General features: G+C 45.4%; 13 non-coding genes and 1 pseudogene across 13 annotated transcripts; 13 read left to right on the top strand and 1 right to left on the bottom strand.

Annotated features, from left to right (window-relative positions):
* The window catches only part of LOC135552966 (hepatic triacylglycerol lipase-like), a 68,109-nt pseudogene that overhangs the window by 7,619 nt on the left and 38,611 nt on the right, over positions 1-21,879 (bottom strand).
* trnar-acg (transfer RNA arginine (anticodon ACG)) lies at positions 1,367-1,439 on the top strand. Its single transcript has one exon. It is a non-coding gene; the product is annotated as a tRNA-Arg (tRNA).
* On the top strand, positions 3,068-3,140 carry trnar-acg (transfer RNA arginine (anticodon ACG)). The gene has a single exon. It is a non-coding gene; the product is annotated as a tRNA-Arg (tRNA).
* On the top strand, positions 4,769-4,841 carry trnar-acg (transfer RNA arginine (anticodon ACG)). The gene has a single exon. It is a non-coding gene; the product is annotated as a tRNA-Arg (tRNA).
* On the top strand, positions 6,470-6,542 carry trnar-acg (transfer RNA arginine (anticodon ACG)). The gene has a single exon. It is a non-coding gene; the product is annotated as a tRNA-Arg (tRNA).
* trnar-acg (transfer RNA arginine (anticodon ACG)) lies at positions 8,173-8,245 on the top strand. The gene has a single exon. It is a non-coding gene; the product is annotated as a tRNA-Arg (tRNA).
* trnar-acg (transfer RNA arginine (anticodon ACG)) lies at positions 9,874-9,946 on the top strand. Its single transcript has one exon. It is a non-coding gene; the product is annotated as a tRNA-Arg (tRNA).
* Positions 11,575-11,647, top strand: trnar-acg (transfer RNA arginine (anticodon ACG)). Its single transcript has one exon. It is a non-coding gene; the product is annotated as a tRNA-Arg (tRNA).
* Positions 13,276-13,348, top strand: trnar-acg (transfer RNA arginine (anticodon ACG)). The gene has a single exon. It is a non-coding gene; the product is annotated as a tRNA-Arg (tRNA).
* Positions 14,977-15,049, top strand: trnar-acg (transfer RNA arginine (anticodon ACG)). The gene has a single exon. It is a non-coding gene; the product is annotated as a tRNA-Arg (tRNA).
* On the top strand, positions 16,678-16,750 carry trnar-acg (transfer RNA arginine (anticodon ACG)). Its single transcript has one exon. It is a non-coding gene; the product is annotated as a tRNA-Arg (tRNA).
* trnar-acg (transfer RNA arginine (anticodon ACG)) lies at positions 18,381-18,453 on the top strand. Its single transcript has one exon. It is a non-coding gene; the product is annotated as a tRNA-Arg (tRNA).
* trnar-acg (transfer RNA arginine (anticodon ACG)) lies at positions 20,081-20,153 on the top strand. Its single transcript has one exon. It is a non-coding gene; the product is annotated as a tRNA-Arg (tRNA).
* trnar-acg (transfer RNA arginine (anticodon ACG)) lies at positions 21,782-21,854 on the top strand. Its single transcript has one exon. It is a non-coding gene; the product is annotated as a tRNA-Arg (tRNA).

Here is a 21,879-nt window from a genome sequence, read left to right as displayed (position 1 = left end):
CATTAAGACACTAACAGCTTACAGATGGTAGGCAATTAAGAAGTTTTGAAAACTTAGGACACTAAAGAGGCCTTTCTACTGACTCTGAAAAACACCAAAAGAAAGCTGCCCAGGGTCCCTGCTCATCTGGGTGGGCACAAACCCACCTTTGTTGGACCAGACATGACTGTCAAAAAGTGCTCTTCATTGACGAGTTGCGGTTTTGTCTCACCAGGGGTGATGGTCGGATATGCGTTTATTGTCGAAGGAATGAGTGTTACACCGAGGCCTGTACTCTGGAGCGGGATGGAGGTGGAGGGTACGTCCTGGTCTGGGGCGGTGTGTCACAGCATCATCAGACTGAGCTTGTCATTGCAGGCAATCTCAATGCTGTGTGTTACAAGGAAGACATCCTCCCCCCTCATGTGGTACCCTTCCTGCAGGCTCATCCTGACGTGACCCTCCAGCATGACAATGCCACCAGCCGTACTGCTCGTTCTGTGTGTGATTTCCTGCAAGACAGGAATTTCAGTGTTTTGCCATGGCCAGCGAAGAACCCGCACCTCAATCCCATTGAGCACGTCTGGGACCTGTTGGATCGGAGGGTGAGGGCTAGGGCCATTCCCCCCAGAAATGTCCGGGAACTTGCAGTTGCCTTGGTGGAAGAGTGGGGTAACATCTCACAGCAAGAACTGGCAAATCTGGTGCAGTCCATGAGGAGGAGATGCACTGCAGTTCTTAATGCAGCTGGTGGCCACACCAGATACTGACTGTTACTTTTGATTTTGACCCCCTTTGTTCAGGGACACGTTATTCCATTTATGTTAGTCACATGTCTGTGGAACCTGTTCAGTTTATGTCTCAGTTGTTCAATCTTGGTATGTTCATACAAATATTTATAAATGTTAAATTGGTTACGCTTTATCGGCGAGGAGGGCCCTCACCGCTCGATCATGTTGTCAACAAGGCAGCATAGTGCGTGTTCCAGAAACATTCAACATAACTTTTCCATGAAATATATGTTCGAATTTTCTAAGTCGTTTTCATTGGGAAGGCCGATAACGCGTTTTCAACAAATAAAACAATCACTTTTGCAGGTGAAAACACTGAATCCTACTCATTACTCGACATACATAATTACGTCACTTTTGTTTTGAGCCGACTTCGACGTGGGCTTTGAACGGTGCTCACGCCCGGGAAGCAGTTCGATTCCAAATTTCACCAGGTGCCAAACACCCTAACCGGGCGCCTGGTCCAGATGATTCGAATCCCCTCAATGTCCGCAAATCTGATGCGCCTAATAACCATAATAACCAATCATATTACCGTCCGCTACCAAGTATCCAGAATTGACCAATTAGAGCAGAGTTAGTGTGAAATTAGTATGGGGCTTGTGGCGCAATGGATAACGCGTCTGACTACGGATCAGAAGATTCTAGGTTCGACTCCTGGCAAGCTCGTGCATTTAGTCTGAGTGAGATTTGGAAATGAGCGATAACTTTTGAATTTGTGCTGAGTGTCTTTGCCTACATGCGCCATTAATTTATACCTCATAAACCCATCAAAAAAAGAAACTTCCCTTTTTCAGGACCTTGTCTTTCAAAGATAAATCTTAAAAATACAAATAATTTCACAGATCTTCATTTTAATGGGATTAAACACTGTTTCCCATGCGTGTTCAATGAACCATAAACAATTAATGAACATGCATATGTGGAACATCATTAAGACACTAACAGCTTACAGATGGTAGGCAATTAAGAAGTTTTGAAAACTTAGGACACTAAAGAGGCCTTTCTACTGACTCTGAAAAACACCAAAAGAAAGCTGCCCAGGGTCCCTGCTCATCTGGGTGGGCACAAACCCACCTTTGTTGGACCAGACATGACTGTCAAAAAGTGCTCTTCATTGACGAGTTGCGGTTTTGTCTCACCAGGGGTGATGGTCGGATATGCGTTTATTGTCGAAGGAATGAGTGTTACACCGAGGCCTGTACTCTGGAGCGGGATGGAGGTGGAGGGTACGTCCTGGTCTGGGGCGGTGTGTCACAGCATCATCAGACTGAGCTTGTCATTGCAGGCAATCTCAATGCTGTGTGTTACAAGGAAGACATCCTCCCCCCTCATGTGGTACCCTTCCTGCAGGCTCATCCTGACGTGACCCTCCAGCATGACAATGCCACCAGCCGTACTGCTCGTTCTGTGTGTGATTTCCTGCAAGACAGGAATTTCAGTGTTTTGCCATGGCCAGCGAAGAACCCGCACCTCAATCCCATTGAGCACGTCTGGGACCTGTTGGATCGGAGGGTGAGGGCTAGGGCCATTCCCCCCAGAAATGTCCGGGAACTTGCAGTTGCCTTGGTGGAAGAGTGGGGTAACATCTCACAGCAAGAACTGGCAAATCTGGTGCAGTCCATGAGGAGGAGATGCACTGCAGTTCTTAATGCAGCTGGTGGCCACACCAGATACTGACTGTTACTTTTGATTTTGACCCCCTTTGTTCAGGGACACGTTATTCCATTTATGTTAGTCACATGTCTGTGGAACCTGTTCAGTTTATGTCTCAGTTGTTCAATCTTGGTATGTTCATACAAATATTTATAAATGTTAAATTGGTTACGCTTTATCGGCGAGGAGGGCCCTCACCGCTCGATCATGTTGTCAACAAGGCAGCATAGTGCGTGTTCCAGAAACATTCAACATAACTTTTCCATGAAATATATGTTCGAATTTTCTAAGTCGTTTTCATTGGGAAGGCCGATAACGCGTTTTCAACAAATAAAACAATCACTTTTGCAGGTGAAAACACTGAATCCTACTCATTACTCGACATACATAATTACGTCACTTTTGTTTTGAGCCGACTTCGACGTGGGCTTTGAACGGTGCTCACGCCCGGGAAGCAGTTCGATTCCAAATTTCACCAGGTGCCAAACACCCTAACCGGGCGCCTGGTCCAGATGATTCGAATCCCCTCAATGTCCGCAAATCTGATGCGCCTAATAACCATAATAACCAATCATATTACCGTCCGCTACCAAGTATCCAGAATTGACCAATTAGAGCAGAGTTAGTGTGAAATTAGTATGGGGCTTGTGGCGCAATGGATAACGCGTCTGACTACGGATCAGAAGATTCTAGGTTCGACTCCTGGCAAGCTCGTGCATTTAGTCTGAGTGAGATTTGGAAATGAGCGATAACTTTTGAATTTGTGCTGAGTGTCTTTGCCTACATGCGCCATTAATTTATACCTCATAAACCCATCAAAAAAAGAAACTTCCCTTTTTCAGGACCTTGTCTTTCAAAGATAAATCTTAAAAATACAAATAATTTCACAGATCTTCATTTTAATGGGATTAAACACTGTTTCCCATGCGTGTTCAATGAACCATAAACAATTAATGAACATGCATATGTGGAACATCATTAAGACACTAACAGCTTACAGATGGTAGGCAATTAAGAAGTTTTGAAAACTTAGGACACTAAAGAGGCCTTTCTACTGACTCTGAAAAACACCAAAAGAAAGCTGCCCAGGGTCCCTGCTCATCTGGGTGGGCACAAACCCACCTTTGTTGGACCAGACATGACTGTCAAAAAGTGCTCTTCATTGACGAGTTGCGGTTTTGTCTCACCAGGGGTGATGGTCGGATATGCCTTTATTGTCGAAGGAATGAGTGTTACACCGAGGCCTGTACTCTGGAGCGGGATGGAGGTGGAGGGTACGTCCTGGTCTGGGGCGGTGTGTCACAGCATCATCAGACTGAGCTTGTCATTGCAGGCAATCTCAATGCTGTGTGTTACAAGGAAGACATCCTCCCCCTCATGTGGTACCCTTCCTGCAGGCTCATCCTGACGTGACCCTCCAGCATGACAATGCCACCAGCCGTACTGCTCGTTCTGTGTGTGATTTCCTGCAAGACAGGAATTTCAGTGTTTTGCCATGGCCAGCGAAGAACCCGCACCTCAATCCCATTGAGCACGTCTGGGACCTGTTGGATCGGAGGGTGAGGGCTAGGGCCATTCCCCCCAGAAATGTCCGGGAACTTGCAGTTGCCTTGGTGGAAGAGTGGGGTAACATCTCACAGCAAGAACTGGCAAATCTGGTGCAGTCCATGAGGAGGAGATGCACTGCAGTTCTTAATGCAGCTGGTGGCCACACCAGATACTGACTGTTACTTTTGATTTTGACCCCCTTTGTTCAGGGACACGTTATTCCATTTATGTTAGTCACATGTCTGTGGAACCTGTTCAGTTTATGTCTCAGTTGTTCAATCTTGGTATGTTCATACAAATATTTATAAATGTTAAATTGGTTACGCTTTATCGGCGAGGAGGGCCCTCACCGCTCGATCATGTTGTCAACAAGGCAGCATAGTGCGTGTTCCAGAAACATTCAACATAACTTTTCCATGAAATATATGTTCGAATTTTCTAAGTCGTTTTCATTGGGAAGGCCGATAACGCGTTTTCAACAAATAAAACAATCACTTTTGCAGGTGAAAACACTGAATCCTACTCATTACTCGACATACATAATTACGTCACTTTTGTTTTGAGCCGACTTCGACGTGGGCTTTGAACGGTGCTCACGCCCGGGGAAGCAGTTCGATTCCAAATTTCACCAGGTGCCAAACACCCTAACCGGGCGCCTGGTCCAGATGATTCGAATCCCCTCAATGTCCGCAAATCTGATGCGCCTAATAACCATAATAACCAATCATATTACCGTCCGCTACCAAGTATCCAGAATTGACCAATTAGAGCAGAGTTAGTGTGAAATTAGTATGGGGCTTGTGGCGCAATGGATAACGCGTCTGACTACGGATCAGAAGATTCTAGGTTCGACTCCTGGCAAGCTCGTGCATTTAGTCTGAGTGAGATTTGGAAATGAGCGATAACTTTTGAATTTGTGCTGAGTGTCTTTGCCTACATGCGCCATTAATTTATACCTCATAAACCCATCAAAAAAAGAAACTTCCCTTTTTCAGGACCTTGTCTTTCAAAGATAAATCTTAAAAATACAAATAATTTCACAGATCTTCATTTTAATGGGATTAAACACTGTTTCCCATGCGTGTTCAATGAACCATAAACAATTAATGAACATGCATATGTGGAACATCATTAAGACACTAACAGCTTACAGATGGTAGGCAATTAAGAAGTTTTGAAAACTTAGGACACTAAAGAGGCCTTTCTACTGACTCTGAAAAACACCAAAAGAAAGCTGCCCAGGGTCCCTGCTCATCTGGGTGGGCACAAACCCACCTTTGTTGGACCAGACATGACTGTCAAAAAGTGCTCTTCATTGACGAGTTGCGGTTTTGTCTCACCAGGGGTGATGGTCGGATATGCGTTTATTGTCGAAGGAATGAGTGTTACACCGAGGCCTGTACTCTGGAGCGGGATGGAGGTGGAGGGTACGTCCTGGTCTGGGGCGGTGTGTCACAGCATCATCAGACTGAGCTTGTCATTGCAGGCAATCTCAATGCTGTGTGTTACAAGGAAGACATCCTCCCCCTCATGTGGTACCCTTCCTGCAGGCTCATCCTGACGTGACCCTCCAGCATGACAATGCCACCAGCCGTACTGCTCGTTCTGTGTGTGATTTCCTGCAAGACAGGAATTTCAGTGTTTTGCCATGGCCAGCGAAGAACCCGCACCTCAATCCCATTGAGCACGTCTGGGACCTGTTGGATCGGAGGGTGAGGGCTAGGGCCATTCCCCCCAGAAATGTCCGGGAACTTGCAGTTGCCTTGGTGGAAGAGTGGGGTAACATCTCACAGCAAGAACTGGCAAATCTGGTGCAGTCCATGAGGAGGAGATGCACTGCAGTTCTTAATGCAGCTGGTGGCCACACCAGATACTGACTGTTACTTTTGATTTTGACCCCCTTTGTTCAGGGACACGTTATTCCATTTATGTTAGTCACATGTCTGTGGAACCTGTTCAGTTTATGTCTCAGTTGTTCAATCTTGGTATGTTCATACAAATATTTATAAATGTTAAATTGGTTACGCTTTATCGGCGAGGAGGGCCCTCACCGCTCGATCATGTTGTCAACAAGGCAGCATAGTGCGTGTTCCAGAAACATTCAACATAACTTTTCCATGAAATATATGTTCGAATTTTCTAAGTCGTTTTCATTGGGAAGGCCGATAACGCGTTTTCAACAAATAAAACAATCACTTTTGCAGGTGAAAACACTGAATCCTACTCATTACTCGACATACATAATTACGTCACTTTTGTTTTGAGCCGACTTCGACGTGGGCTTTGAACGGTGCTCACGCCCGGGGAAGCAGTTCGATTCCAAATTTCACCAGGTGCCAAACACCCTAACCGGGCGCCTGGTCCAGATGATTCGAATCCCCTCAATGTCCGCAAATCTGATGCGCCTAATAACCATAATAACCAATCATATTACCGTCCGCTACCAAGTATCCAGAATTGACCAATTAGAGCAGAGTTAGTGTGAAATTAGTATGGGGCTTGTGGCGCAATGGATAACGCGTCTGACTACGGATCAGAAGATTCTAGGTTCGACTCCTGGCAAGCTCGTGCATTTAGTCTGAGTGAGATTTGGAAATGAGCGATAACTTTTGAATTTGTGCTGAGTGTCTTTGCCTACATGCGCCATTAATTTATACCTCATAAACCCATCAAAAAAAGAAACTTCCCTTTTTCAGGACCTTGTCTTTCAAAGATAAATCTTAAAAATACAAATAATTTCACAGATCTTCATTTTAATGGGATTAAACACTGTTTCCCATGCGTGTTCAATGAACCATAAACAATTAATGAACATGCATATGTGGAACATCATTAAGACACTAACAGCTTACAGATGGTAGGCAATTAAGAAGTTTTGAAAACTTAGGACACTAAAGAGGCCTTTCTACTGACTCTGAAAAACACCAAAAGAAAGCTGCCCAGGGTCCCTGCTCATCTGGGTGGGCACAAACCCACCTTTGTTGGACCAGACATGACTGTCAAAAAGTGCTCTTCATTGACGAGTTGCGGTTTTGTCTCACCAGGGGTGATGGTCGGATATGCGTTTATTGTCGAAGGAATGAGTGTTACACCGAGGCCTGTACTCTGGAGCGGGATGGAGGTGGAGGGTACGTCCTGGTCTGGGGCGGTGTGTCACAGCATCATCAGACTGAGCTTGTCATTGCAGGCAATCTCAATGCTGTGTGTTACAAGGAAGACATCCTCCCCCCTCATGTGGTACCCTTCCTGCAGGCTCATCCTGACGTGACCCTCCAGCATGACAATGCCACCAGCCGTACTGCTCGTTCTGTGTGTGATTTCCTGCAAGACAGGAATTTCAGTGTTTTGCCATGGCCAGCGAAGAACCCGCACCTCAATCCCATTGAGCACGTCTGGGACCTGTTGGATCGGAGGGTGAGGGCTAGGGCCATTCCCCCCAGAAATGTCCGGGAACTTGCAGTTGCCTTGGTGGAAGAGTGGGGTAACATCTCACAGCAAGAACTGGCAAATCTGGTGCAGTCCATGAGGAGGAGATGCACTGCAGTTCTTAATGCAGCTGGTGGCCACACCAGATACTGACTGTTACTTTTGATTTTGACCCCCCTTTGTTCAGGGACACGTTATTCCATTTATGTTAGTCACATGTCTGTGGAACCTGTTCAGTTTATGTCTCAGTTGTTCAATCTTGGTATGTTCATACAAATATTTATAAATGTTAAATTGGTTACGCTTTATCGGCGAGGAGGGCCCTCACCGCTCGATCATGTTGTCAACAAGGCAGCATAGTGCGTGTTCCAGAAACATTCAACATAACTTTTCCATGAAATATATGTTCGAATTTTCTAAGTCGTTTTCATTGGGAAGGCCGATAACGCGTTTTCAACAAATAAAACAATCACTTTTGCAGGTGAAAACACTGAATCCTACTCATTACTCGACATACATAATTACGTCACTTTTGTTTTGAGCCGACTTCGACGTGGGCTTTGAACGGTGCTCACGCCCGGGGAAGCAGTTCGATTCCAAATTTCACCAGGTGCCAAACACCCTAACCGGGCGCCTGGTCCAGATGATTCGAATCCCCTCAATGTCCGCAAATCTGATGCGCCTAATAACCATAATAACCAATCATATTACCGTCCGCTACCAAGTATCCAGAATTGACCAATTAGAGCAGAGTTAGTGTGAAATTAGTATGGGGCTTGTGGCGCAATGGATAACGCGTCTGACTACGGATCAGAAGATTCTAGGTTCGACTCCTGGCAAGCTCGTGCATTTAGTCTGAGTGAGATTTGGAAATGAGCGATAACTTTTGAATTTGTGCTGAGTGTCTTTGCCTACATGCGCCATTAATTTATACCTCATAAACCCATCAAAAAAAGAAACTTCCCTTTTTCAGGACCTTGTCTTTCAAAGATAAATCTTAAAAATACAAATAATTTCACAGATCTTCATTTTAATGGGATTAAACACTGTTTCCCATGCGTGTTCAATGAACCATAAACAATTAATGAACATGCATATGTGGAACATCATTAAGACACTAACAGCTTACAGATGGTAGGCAATTAAGAAGTTTTGAAAACTTAGGACACTAAAGAGGCCTTTCTACTGACTCTGAAAAACACCAAAAGAAAGCTGCCCAGGGTCCCTGCTCATCTGGGTGGGCACAAACCCACCTTTGTTGGACCAGACATGACTGTCAAAAAGTGCTCTTCATTGACGAGTTGCGGTTTTGTCTCACCAGGGGTGATGGTCGGATATGCGTTTATTGTCGAAGGAATGAGTGTTACACCGAGGCCTGTACTCTGGAGCGGGATGGAGGTGGAGGGTACGTCCTGGTCTGGGGCGGTGTGTCACAGCATCATCAGACTGAGCTTGTCATTGCAGGCAATCTCAATGCTGTGTGTTACAAGGAAGACATCCTCCCCCTCATGTGGTACCCTTCCTGCAGGCTCATCCTGACGTGACCCTCCAGCATGACAATGCCACCAGCCGTACTGCTCGTTCTGTGTGTGATTTCCTGCAAGACAGGAATTTCAGTGTTTTGCCATGGCCAGCGAAGAACCCGCACCTCAATCCCATTGAGCACGTCTGGGACCTGTTGGATCGGAGGGTGAGGGCTAGGGCCATTCCCCCCAGAAATGTCCGGGAACTTGCAGTTGCCTTGGTGGAAGAGTGGGGTAACATCTCACAGCAAGAACTGGCAAATCTGGTGCAGTCCATGAGGAGGAGATGCACTGCAGTTCTTAATGCAGCTGGTGGCCACACCAGATACTGACTGTTACTTTTGATTTTGACCCCCCTTTGTTCAGGGACACGTTATTCCATTTATGTTAGTCACATGTCTGTGGAACCTGTTCAGTTTATGTCTCAGTTGTTCAATCTTGGTATGTTCATACAAATATTTATAAATGTTAAATTGGTTACGCTTTATCGGCGAGGAGGGCCCTCACCGCTCGATCATGTTGTCAACAAGGCAGCATAGTGCGTGTTCCAGAAACATTCAACATAACTTTTCCATGAAATATATGTTCGAATTTTCTAAGTCGTTTTCATTGGGAAGGCCGATAACGCGTTTTCAACAAATAAAACAATCACTTTTGCAGGTGAAAACACTGAATCCTACTCATTACTCGACATACATAATTACGTCACTTTTGTTTTGAGCCGACTTCGACGTGGGCTTTGAACGGTGCTCACGCCCGGGAAGCAGTTCGATTCCAAATTTCACCAGGTGCCAAACACCCTAACCGGGCGCCTGGTCCAGATGATTCGAATCCCCTCAATGTCCGCAAATCTGATGCGCCTAATAACCATAATAACCAATCATATTACCGTCCGCTACCAAGTATCCAGAATTGACCAATTAGAGCAGAGTTAGTGTGAAATTAGTATGGGGCTTGTGGCGCAATGGATAACGCGTCTGACTACGGATCAGAAGATTCTAGGTTCGACTCCTGGCAAGCTCGTGCATTTAGTCTGAGTGAGATTTGGAAATGAGCGATAACTTTTGAATTTGTGCTGAGTGTCTTTGCCTACATGCGCCATTAATTTATACCTCATAAACCCATCAAAAAAAGAAACTTCCCTTTTTCAGGACCTTGTCTTTCAAAGATAAATCTTAAAAATACAAATAATTTCACAGATCTTCATTTTAATGGGATTAAACACTGTTTCCCATGCGTGTTCAATGAACCATAAACAATTAATGAACATGCATATGTGGAACATCATTAAGACACTAACAGCTTACAGATGGTAGGCAATTAAGAAGTTTTGAAAACTTAGGACACTAAAGAGGCCTTTCTACTGACTCTGAAAAACACCAAAAGAAAGCTGCCCAGGGTCCCTGCTCATCTGGGTGGGCACAAACCCACCTTTGTTGGACCAGACATGACTGTCAAAAAGTGCTCTTCATTGACGAGTTGCGGTTTTGTCTCACCAGGGGTGATGGTCGGATATGCGTTTATTGTCGAAGGAATGAGTGTTACACCGAGGCCTGTACTCTGGAGCGGGATGGAGGTGGAGGGTACGTCCTGGTCTGGGGCGGTGTGTCACAGCATCATCAGACTGAGCTTGTCATTGCAGGCAATCTCAATGCTGTGTGTTACAAGGAAGACATCCTCCCCCTCATGTGGTACCCTTCCTGCAGGCTCATCCTGACGTGACCCTCCAGCATGACAATGCCACCAGCCGTACTGCTCGTTCTGTGTGTGATTTCCTGCAAGACAGGAATTTCAGTGTTTTGCCATGGCCAGCGAAGAACCCGCACCTCAATCCCATTGAGCACGTCTGGGACCTGTTGGATCGGAGGGTGAGGGCTAGGGCCATTCCCCCCAGAAATGTCCGGGAACTTGCAGTTGCCTTGGTGGAAGAGTGGGGTAACATCTCACAGCAAGAACTGGCAAATCTGGTGCAGTCCATGAGGAGGAGATGCACTGCAGTTCTTAATGCAGCTGGTGGCCACACCAGATACTGACTGTTACTTTTGATTTTGACCCCCTTTGTTCAGGGACACGTTATTCCATTTATGTTAGTCACATGTCTGTGGAACCTGTTCAGTTTATGTCTCAGTTGTTCAATCTTGGTATGTTCATACAAATATTTATAAATGTTAAATTGGTTACGCTTTATCGGCGAGGAGGGCCCTCACCGCTCGATCATGTTGTCAACAAGGCAGCATAGTGCGTGTTCCAGAAACATTCAACATAACTTTTCCATGAAATATATGTTCGAATTTTCTAAGTCGTTTTCATTGGGAAGGCCGATAACGCGTTTTCAACAAATAAAACAATCACTTTTGCAGGTGAAAACACTGAATCCTACTCATTACTCGACATACATAATTACGTCACTTTTGTTTTGAGCCGACTTCGACGTGGGCTTTGAACGGTGCTCACGCCCGGGGAAGCAGTTCGATTCCAAATTTCACCAGGTGCCAAACACCCTAACCGGGCGCCTGGTCCAGATGATTCGAATCCCCTCAATGTCCGCAAATCTGATGCGCCTAATAACCATAATAACCAATCATATTACCGTCCGCTACCAAGTATCCAGAATTGACCAATTAGAGCAGAGTTAGTGTGAAATTAGTATGGGGCTTGTGGCGCAATGGATAACGCGTCTGACTACGGATCAGAAGATTCTAGGTTCGACTCCTGGCAAGCTCGTGCATTTAGTCTGAGTGAGATTTGGAAATGAGCGATAACTTTTGAATTTGTGCTGAGTGTCTTTGCCTACATGCGCCATTAATTTATACCTCATAAACCCATCAAAAAAAGAAACTTCCCTTTTTCAGGACCTTGTCTTTCAAAGATAAATCTTAAAAATACAAATAATTTCACAGATCTTCATTTTAATGGGATTAAACACTGTTTCCCATGCGTGTTCAATGAACCATAAACAATTAATGAACATGCATATGTGGAACATCATTAAGACACTAACAGCTTACAGATGGTAGGCAATTAAGAAGTTTTGAAAACTTAGGACACTAAAGAGGCCTTTCTACTGACTCTGAAAAACACCAAAAGAAAGCTGCCCAGGGTCCCTGCTCATCTGGGTGGGCACAAACCCACCTTTGTTGGACCAGACATGACTGTCAAAAAGTGCTCTTCATTGACGAGTTGCGGTTTTGTCTCACCAGGGGTGATGGTCGGATATGCGTTTATTGTCGAAGGAATGAGTGTTACACCGAGGCCTGTACTCTGGAGCGGGATGGAGGTGGAGGGTACGTCCTGGTCTGGGGCGGTGTGTCACAGCATCATCAGACTGAGCTTGTCATTGCAGGCAATCTCAATGCTGTGTGTTACAAGGAAGACATCCTCCCCCTCATGTGGTACCCTTCCTGCAGGCTCATCCTGACGTGACCCTCCAGCATGACAATGCCACCAGCCGTACTGCTCGTTCTGTGTGTGATTTCCTGCAAGACAGGAATTTCAGTGTTTTGCCATGGCCAGCGAAGAACCCGCACCTCAATCCCATTGAGCACGTCTGGGACCTGTTGGATCGGAGGGTGAGGGCTAGGGCCATTCCCCCCAGAAATGTCCGGGAACTTGCAGTTGCCTTGGTGGAAGAGTGGGGTAACATCTCACAGCAAGAACTGGCAAATCTGGTGCAGTCCATGAGGAGGAGATGCACTGCAGTTCTTAATGCAGCTGGTGGCCACACCAGATACTGACTGTTACTTTTGATTTTGACCCCCTTTGTTCAGGGACACGTTATTCCATTTATGTTAGTCACATGTCTGTGGAACCTGTTCAGTTTATGTCTCAGTTGTTCAATCTTGGTATGTTCATACAAATATTTATAAATGTTAAATTGGTTACGCTTTATCGGCGAGGAGGGCCCTCACCGCTCGATCATGTTGTCAACAAGGCAGCATAGTGCGTGTTCCAGAAACATTCAACATAACTTTTCCATGAAATATATGTTCGAATTTTCTAAGTCGTTTTCATTGGGAAGGCCGATAACGCGTTTTCAACAAATAAAACAATCACTTTTGCAGGTGAAAACACTGAATCCTACTCATTACTCGACATACATAATTACGTCACTTTTGTTTTGAGCCGACTTCGACGTGGGCTTTGAACGGTGCTCACGCCCGGGGAAGCAGTTCGATTCCAAATTTCACCAGGTGCCAAACACCCTAACCGGGCGCCTGGTCCAGATGATTCGAATCCCCTCAATGTCCGCAAATCTGATGCGCCTAATAACCATAATAACCAATCATATTACCGTCCGCTACCAAGTATCCAGAATTGACCAATTAGAGCAGAGTTAGTGTGAAATTAGTATGGGGCTTGTGGCGCAATGGATAACGCGTCTGACTACGGATCAGAAGATTCTAGGTTCGACTCCTGGCAAGCTCGTGCATTTAGTCTGAGTGAGATTTGGAAATGAGCGATAACTTTTGAATTTGTGCTGAGTGTCTTTGCCTACATGCGCCATTAATTTATACCTCATAAACCCATCAAAAAAAGAAACTTCCCTTTTTCAGGACCTTGTCTTTCAAAGATAAATCTTAAAAATACAAATAATTTCACAGATCTTCATTTTAATGGGATTAAACACTGTTTCCCATGCGTGTTCAATGAACCATAAACAATTAATGAACATGCATATGTGGAACATCATTAAGACACTAACAGCTTACAGATGGTAGGCAATTAAGAAGTTTTGAAAACTTAGGACACTAAAGAGGCCTTTCTACTGACTCTGAAAAACACCAAAAGAAAGCTGCCCAGGGTCCCTGCTCATCTGGGTGGGCACAAACCCACCTTTGTTGGACCAGACATGACTGTCAAAAAGTGCTCTTCATTGACGAGTTGCGGTTTTGTCTCACCAGGGGTGATGGTCGGATATGCGTTTATTGTCGAAGGAATGAGTGTTACACCGAGGCCTGTACTCTGGAGCGGGATGGAGGTGGAGGGTACGTCCTGGTCTGGGGCGGTGTGTCACAGCATCATCAGACTGAGCTTGTCATTGCAGGCAATCTCAATGCTGTGTGTTACAAGGAAGACATCCTCCCCCCTCATGTGGTACCCTTCCTGCAGGCTCATCCTGACGTGACCCTCCAGCATGACAATGCCACCAGCCGTACTGCTCGTTCTGTGTGTGATTTCCTGCAAGACAGGAATTTCAGTGTTTTGCCATGGCCAGCGAAGAACCCGCACCTCAATCCCATTGAGCACGTCTGGGACCTGTTGGATCGGAGGGTGAGGGCTAGGGCCATTCCCCCCAGAAATGTCCGGGAACTTGCAGTTGCCTTGGTGGAAGAGTGGGGTAACATCTCACAGCAAGAACTGGCAAATCTGGTGCAGTCCATGAGGAGGAGATGCACTGCAGTTCTTAATGCAGCTGGTGGCCACACCAGATACTGACTGTTACTTTTGATTTTGACCCCCTTTGTTCAGGGACACGTTATTCCATTTATGTTAGTCACATGTCTGTGGAACCTGTTCAGTTTATGTCTCAGTTGTTCAATCTTGGTATGTTCATACAAATATTTATAAATGTTAAATTGGTTACGCTTTATCGGCGAGGAGGGCCCTCACCGCTCGATCATGTTGTCAACAAGGCAGCATAGTGCGTGTTCCAGAAACATTCAACATAACTTTTCCATGAAATATATGTTCGAATTTTCTAAGTCGTTTTCATTGGGAAGGCCGATAACGCGTTTTCAACAAATAAAACAATCACTTTTGCAGGTGAAAACACTGAATCCTACTCATTACTCGACATACATAATTACGTCACTTTTGTTTTGAGCCGACTTCGACGTGGGCTTTGAACGGTGCTCACGCCCGGGAAGCAGTTCGATTCCAAATTTCACCAGGTGCCAAACACCCTAACCGGGCGCCTGGTCCAGATGATTCGAATCCCCTCAATGTCCGCAAATCTGATGCGCCTAATAACCATAATAACCAATCATATTACCGTCCGCTACCAAGTATCCAGAATTGACCAATTAGAGCAGAGTTAGTGTGAAATTAGTATGGGGCTTGTGGCGCAATGGATAACGCGTCTGACTACGGATCAGAAGATTCTAGGTTCGACTCCTGGCAAGCTCGTGCATTTAGTCTGAGTGAGATTTGGAAATGAGCGATAACTTTTGAATTTGTGCTGAGTGTCTTTGCCTACATGCGCCATTAATTTATACCTCATAAACCCATCAAAAAAAGAAACTTCCCTTTTTCAGGACCTTGTCTTTCAAAGATAAATCTTAAAAATACAAATAATTTCACAGATCTTCATTTTAATGGGATTAAACACTGTTTCCCATGCGTGTTCAATGAACCATAAACAATTAATGAACATGCATATGTGGAACATCATTAAGACACTAACAGCTTACAGATGGTAGGCAATTAAGAAGTTTTGAAAACTTAGGACACTAAAGAGGCCTTTCTACTGACTCTGAAAAACACCAAAAGAAAGCTGCCCAGGGTCCCTGCTCATCTGGGTGGGCACAAACCCACCTTTGTTGGACCAGACATGACTGTCAAAAAGTGCTCTTCATTGACGAGTTGCGGTTTTGTCTCACCAGGGGTGATGGTCGGATATGCGTTTATTGTCGAAGGAATGAGTGTTACACCGAGGCCTGTACTCTGGAGCGGGATGGAGGTGGAGGGTACGTCCTGGTCTGGGGCGGTGTGTCACAGCATCATCAGACTGAGCTTGTCATTGCAGGCAATCTCAATGCTGTGTGTTACAAGGAAGACATCCTCCCCCTCATGTGGTACCCTTCCTGCAGGCTCATCCTGACGTGACCCTCCAGCATGACAATGCCACCAGCCGTACTGCTCGTTCTGTGTGTGATTTCCTGCAAGACAGGAATTTCAGTGTTTTGCCATGGCCAGCGAAGAACCCGCACCTCAATCCCATTGAGCACGTCTGGGACCTGTTGGATCGGAGGGTGAGGGCTAGGGCCATTCCCCCCAGAAATGTCCGGGAACTTGCAGTTGCCTTGGTGGAAGAGTGGGGTAACATCTCACAGCAAGAACTGGCAAATCTGGTGCAGTCCATGAGGAGGAGATGCACTGCAGTTCTTAATGCAGCTGGTGGCCACACCAGATACTGACTGTTACTTTTGATTTTGACCCCCTTTGTTCAGGGACACGTTATTCCATTTATGTTAGTCACATGTCTGTGGAACCTGTTCAGTTTATGTCTCAGTTGTTCAATCTTGGTATGTTCATACAAATATTTATAAATGTTAAATTGGTTACGCTTTATCGGCGAGGAGGGCCCTCACCGCTCGATCATGTTGTCAACAAGGCAGCATAGTGCGTGTTCCAGAAACATTCAACATAACTTTTCCATGAAATATATGTTCGAATTTTCTAAGTCGTTTTCATTGGGAAGGCCGATAACGCGTTTTCAACAAATAAAACAATCACTTTTGCAGGTGAAAACACTGAATCCTACTCATTACTCGACATACATAATTACGTCACTTTTGTTTTGAGCCGACTTCGACGTGGGCTTTGAACGGTGCTCACGCCCGGGGAAGCAGTTCGATTCCAAATTTCACCAGGTGCCAAACACCCTAACCGGGCGCCTGGTCCAGATGATTCGAATCCCCTCAATGTCCGCAAATCTGATGCGCCTAATAACCATAATAACCAATCATATTACCGTCCGCTACCAAGTATCCAGAATTGACCAATTAGAGCAGAGTTAGTGTGAAATTAGTATGGGGCTTGTGGCGCAATGGATAACGCGTCTGACTACGGATCAGAAGATTCTAGGTTCGACTCCTGGCAAGCTCGTGCATTTAGTCTGAGTGAGATTTGGAAATGAGCGATAACTTTTGAATTTGTGCTGAGTGTCTTTGCCTACATGCGCCATTAATTTATACCTCATAAACCCATCAAAAAAAGAAACTTCCCTTTTTCAGGACCTTGTCTTTCAAAGATAAATCTTAAAAATACAAATAATTTCACAGATCTTCATTTTAATGGGATTAAACACTGTTTCCCATGCGTGTTCAATGAACCATAAACAATTAATGAACATGCATATGTGGAACATCATTAAGACACTAACAGCTTACAGATGGTAGGCAATTAAGAAGTTTTGAAAACTTAGGACACTAAAGAGGCCTTTCTACTGACTCTGAAAAACACCAAAAGAAAGCTGCCCAGGGTCCCTGCTCATCTGGGTGGGCACAAACCCACCTTTGTTGGACCAGACATGACTGTCAAAAAGTGCTCTTCATTGACGAGTTGCGGTTTTGTCTCACCAGGGGTGATGGTCGGATATGCGTTTATTGTCGAAGGAATGAGTGTTACACCGAGGCCTGTACTCTGGAGCGGGATGGAGGTGGAGGGTACGTCCTGGTCTGGGGCGGTGTGTCACAGCATCATCAGACTGAGCTTGTCATTGCAGGCAATCTCAATGCTGTGTGTTACAAGGAAGACATCCTCCCCCCTCATGTGGTACCCTTCCTGCAGGCTCATCCTGACGTGACCCTCCAGCATGACAATGCCACCAGCCGTACTGCTCGTTCTGTGTGTGATTTCCTGCAAGACAGGAATTTCAGTGTTTTGCCATGGCCAGCGAAGAACCCGCACCTCAATCCCATTGAGCACGTCTGGGACCTGTTGGATCGGAGGGTGAGGGCTAGGGCCATTCCCCCCAGAAATGTCCGGGAACTTGCAGTTGCCTTGGTGGAAGAGTGGGGTAACATCTCACAGCAAGAACTGGCAAATCTGGTGCAGTCCATGAGGAGGAGATGCACTGCAGTTCTTAATGCAGCTGGTGGCCACACCAGATACTGACTGTTACTTTTGATTTTGACCCCCCTTTGTTCAGGGACACGTTATTCCATTTATGTTAGTCACATGTCTGTGGAACCTGTTCAGTTTATGTCTCAGTTGTTCAATCTTGGTATGTTCATACAAATATTTATAAATGTTAAATTGGTTACGCTTTATCGGCGAGGAGGGCCCTCACCGCTCGATCATGTTGTCAACAAGGCAGCATAGTGCGTGTTCCAGAAACATTCAACATAACTTTTCCATGAAATATATGTTCGAATTTTCTAAGTCGTTTTCATTGGGAAGGCCGATAACGCGTTTTCAACAAATAAAACAATCACTTTTGCAGGTGAAAACACTGAATCCTACTCATTACTCGACATACATAATTACGTCACTTTTGTTTTGAGCCGACTTCGACGTGGGCTTTGAACGGTGCTCACGCCCGGGGAAGCAGTTCGATTCCAAATTTCACCAGGTGCCAAACACCCTAACCGGGCGCCTGGTCCAGATGATTCGAATCCCCTCAATGTCCGCAAATCTGATGCGCCTAATAACCATAATAACCAATCATATTACCGTCCGCTACCAAGTATCCAGAATTGACCAATTAGAGCAGAGTTAGTGTGAAATTAGTATGGGGCTTGTGGCGCAATGGATAACGCGTCTGACTACGGATCAGAAGATTCTAGGTTCGACTCCTGGCAAGCTCGTGCATTTAGTCTGAGTGAGATTTGGAAATGAGCGATAACTTTTGAATTTGTGCTGAGTGTCTTTGCCTACATGCGCCATTAATTTATACCTCATAAACCCATCAAAAAAAGAAACTTCCCTTTTTCAGGACCTTGTCTTTCAAAGATAAATCTTAAAAATACAAATAATTTCACAGATCTTCATTTTAATGGGATTAAACACTGTTTCCCATGCGTGTTCAATGAACCATAAACAATTAATGAACATGCATATGTGGAACATCATTAAGACACTAACAGCTTACAGATGGTAGGCAATTAAGAAGTTTTGAAAACTTAGGACACTAAAGAGGCCTTTCTACTGACTCTGAAAAACACCAAAAGAAAGCTGCCCAGGGTCCCTGCTCATCTGGGTGGGCACAAACCCACCTTTGTTGGACCAGACATGACTGTCAAAAAGTGCTCTTCATTGACGAGTTGCGGTTTTGTCTCACCAGGGGTGATGGTCGGATATGCGTTTATTGTCGAAGGAATGAGTGTTACACCGAGGCCTGTACTCTGGAGCGGGATGGAGGTGGAGGGTACGTCCTGGTCTGGGGCGGTGTGTCACAGCATCATCAGACTGAGCTTGTCATTGCAGGCAATCTCAATGCTGTGTGTTACAAGGAAGACATCCTCCCCCTCATGTGGTACCCTTCCTGCAGGCTCATCCTGACGTGACCCTCCAGCATGACAATGCCACCAGCCGTACTGCTCGTTCTGTGTGTGATTTCCTGCAAGACAGGAATTTCAGTGTTTTGCCATGGCCAGCGAAGAACCCGCACCTCAATCCCATTGAGCACGTCTGGGACCTGTTGGATCGGAGGGTGAGGGCTAGGGCCATTCCCCCCAGAAATGTCCGGGAACTTGCAGTTGCCTTGGTGGAAGAGTGGGGTAACATCTCACAGCAAGAACTGGCAAATCTGGTGCAGTCCATGAGGAGGAGATGCACTGCAGTTCTTAATGCAGCTGGTGGCCACACCAGATACTGACTGTTACTTTTGATTTTGACCCCCTTTGTTCAGGGACACGTTATTCCATTTATGTTAGTCACATGTCTGTGGAACCTGTTCAGTTTATGTCTCAGTTGTTCAATCTTGGTATGTTCATACAAATATTTATAAATGTTAAATTGGTTACGCTTTATCGGCGAGGAGGGCCCTCACCGCTCGATCATGTTGTCAACAAGGCAGCATAGTGCGTGTTCCAGAAACATTCAACATAACTTTTCCATGAAATATATGTTCGAATTTTCTAAGTCGTTTTCATTGGGAAGGCCGATAACGCGTTTTCAACAAATAAAACAATCACTTTTGCAGGTGAAAACACTGAATCCTACTCATTACTCGACATACATAATTACGTCACTTTTGTTTTGAGCCGACTTCGACGTGGGCTTTGAACGGTGCTCACGCCCGGGAAGCAGTTCGATTCCAAATTTCACCAGGTGCCAAACACCCTAACCGGGCGCCTGGTCCAGATGATTCGAATCCCCTCAATGTCCGCAAATCTGATGCGCCTAATAACCATAATAACCAATCATATTACCGTCCGCTACCAAGTATCCAGAATTGACCAATTAGAGCAGAGTTAGTGTGAAATTAGTATGGGGCTTGTGGCGCAATGGATAACGCGTCTGACTACGGATCAGAAGATTCTAGGTTCGACTCCTGGCAAGCTCGTGCATTTAGTCTGAGTGAGATTTGGAAATGAGCGATAACTTTTGAATTTGTGCTGAGTGTCTTTGCCTACATGCGCCATTAATTTATACCTCATAAACCCATCAAAAAAAGAAACTTCCCTTTTTCAGGACCTTGTCTTTCAAAGATAAATCTTAAAAATACAAATAATTTCACAGATCTTCATTTTAATGGGATTAAACACTGTTTCCCATGCGTGTTCAATGAACCATAAACAATTAATGAACATGCATATGTGGAACATCATTAAGACACTAACAGCTTACAGATGGTAGGCAATTAAGAAGTTTTGAAAACTTAGGACACTAAAGAGGCCTTTCTACTGACTCTGAAAAACACCAAAAGAAAGCTGCCCAGGGTCCCTGCTCATCTGGGTGGGCACAAACCCACCTTTGTTGGACCAGACATGACTGTCAAAAAGTGCTCTTCATTGACGAGTTGCGGTTTTGTCTCACCAGGGGTGATGGTCGGATATGCGTTTATTGTCGAAGGAATGAGTGTTACACCGAGGCCTGTACTCTGGAGCGGGATGGAGGTGGAGGGTACGTCCTGGTCTGGGGCGGTGTGTCACAGCATCATCAGACTGAGCTTGTCATTGCAGGCAATCTCAATGCTGTGTGTTACAAGGAAGACATCCTCCCCCCTCATGTGGTACCCTTCCTGCAGGCTCATCCTGACGTGACCCTCCAGCATGACAATGCCACCAGCCGTACTGCTCGTTCTGTGTGTGATTTCCTGCAAGACAGGAATTTCAGTGTTTTGCCATGGCCAGCGAAGAACCCGCACCTCAATCCCATTGAGCACGTCTGGGACCTGTTGGATCGGAGGGTGAGGGCTAGGGCCATTCCCCCCAGAAATGTCCGGGAACTTGCAGTTGCCTTGGTGGAAGAGTGGGGTAACATCTCACAGCAAGAACTGGCAAATCTGGTGCAGTCCATGAGGAGGAGATGCACTGCAGTTCTTAATGCAGCTGGTGGCCACACCAGATACTGACTGTTACTTTTGATTTTGACCCCCCTTGTTCAGGGACACGTTATTCCATTTATGTTAGTCACATGTCTGTGGAACCTGTTCAGTTTATGTCTCAGTTGTTCAATCTTGGTATGTTCATACAAATATTTATAAATGTTAAATTGGTTACGCTTTATCGGCGAGGAGGGCCCTCACCGCTCGATCATGTTGTCAACAAGGCAGCATAGTGCGTGTTCCAGAAACATTCAACATAACTTTTCCATGAAATATATGTTCGAATTTTCTAAGTCGTTTTCATTGGGAAGGCCGATAACGCGTTTTCAACAAATAAAACAATCACTTTTGCAGGTGAAAACACTGAATCCTACTCATTACTCGACATACATAATTACGTCACTTTTGTTTTGAGCCGACTTCGACGTGGGCTTTGAACGGTGCTCACGCCCGGGAAGCAGTTCGATTCCAAATTTCACCAGGTGCCAAACACCCTAACCGGGCGCCTGGTCCAGATGATTCGAATCCCCTCAATGTCCGCAAATCTGATGCGCCTAATAACCATAATAACCAATCATATTACCGTCCGCTACCAAGTATCCAGAATTGACCAATTAGAGCAGAGTTAGTGTGAAATTAGTATGGGGCTTGTGGCGCAATGGATAACGCGTCTGACTACGGATCAGAAGATTCTAGGTTCGACTCCTGGCAAGCTCGTGCATTTAGTCTGAGTGAGATTTGG

The sequence above is a fragment of the Oncorhynchus masou genome, chromosome 2, assembly GCF_036934945.1.
Source record: "Oncorhynchus masou masou isolate Uvic2021 chromosome 2, UVic_Omas_1.1, whole genome shotgun sequence".
Lineage (NCBI taxonomy): Eukaryota > Metazoa > Chordata > Actinopteri > Salmoniformes > Salmonidae > Oncorhynchus > Oncorhynchus masou.
The sequence above is the reverse complement of the archived record's forward strand: the minus strand, read 5'-3'. Positions and strand labels throughout refer to the sequence as shown.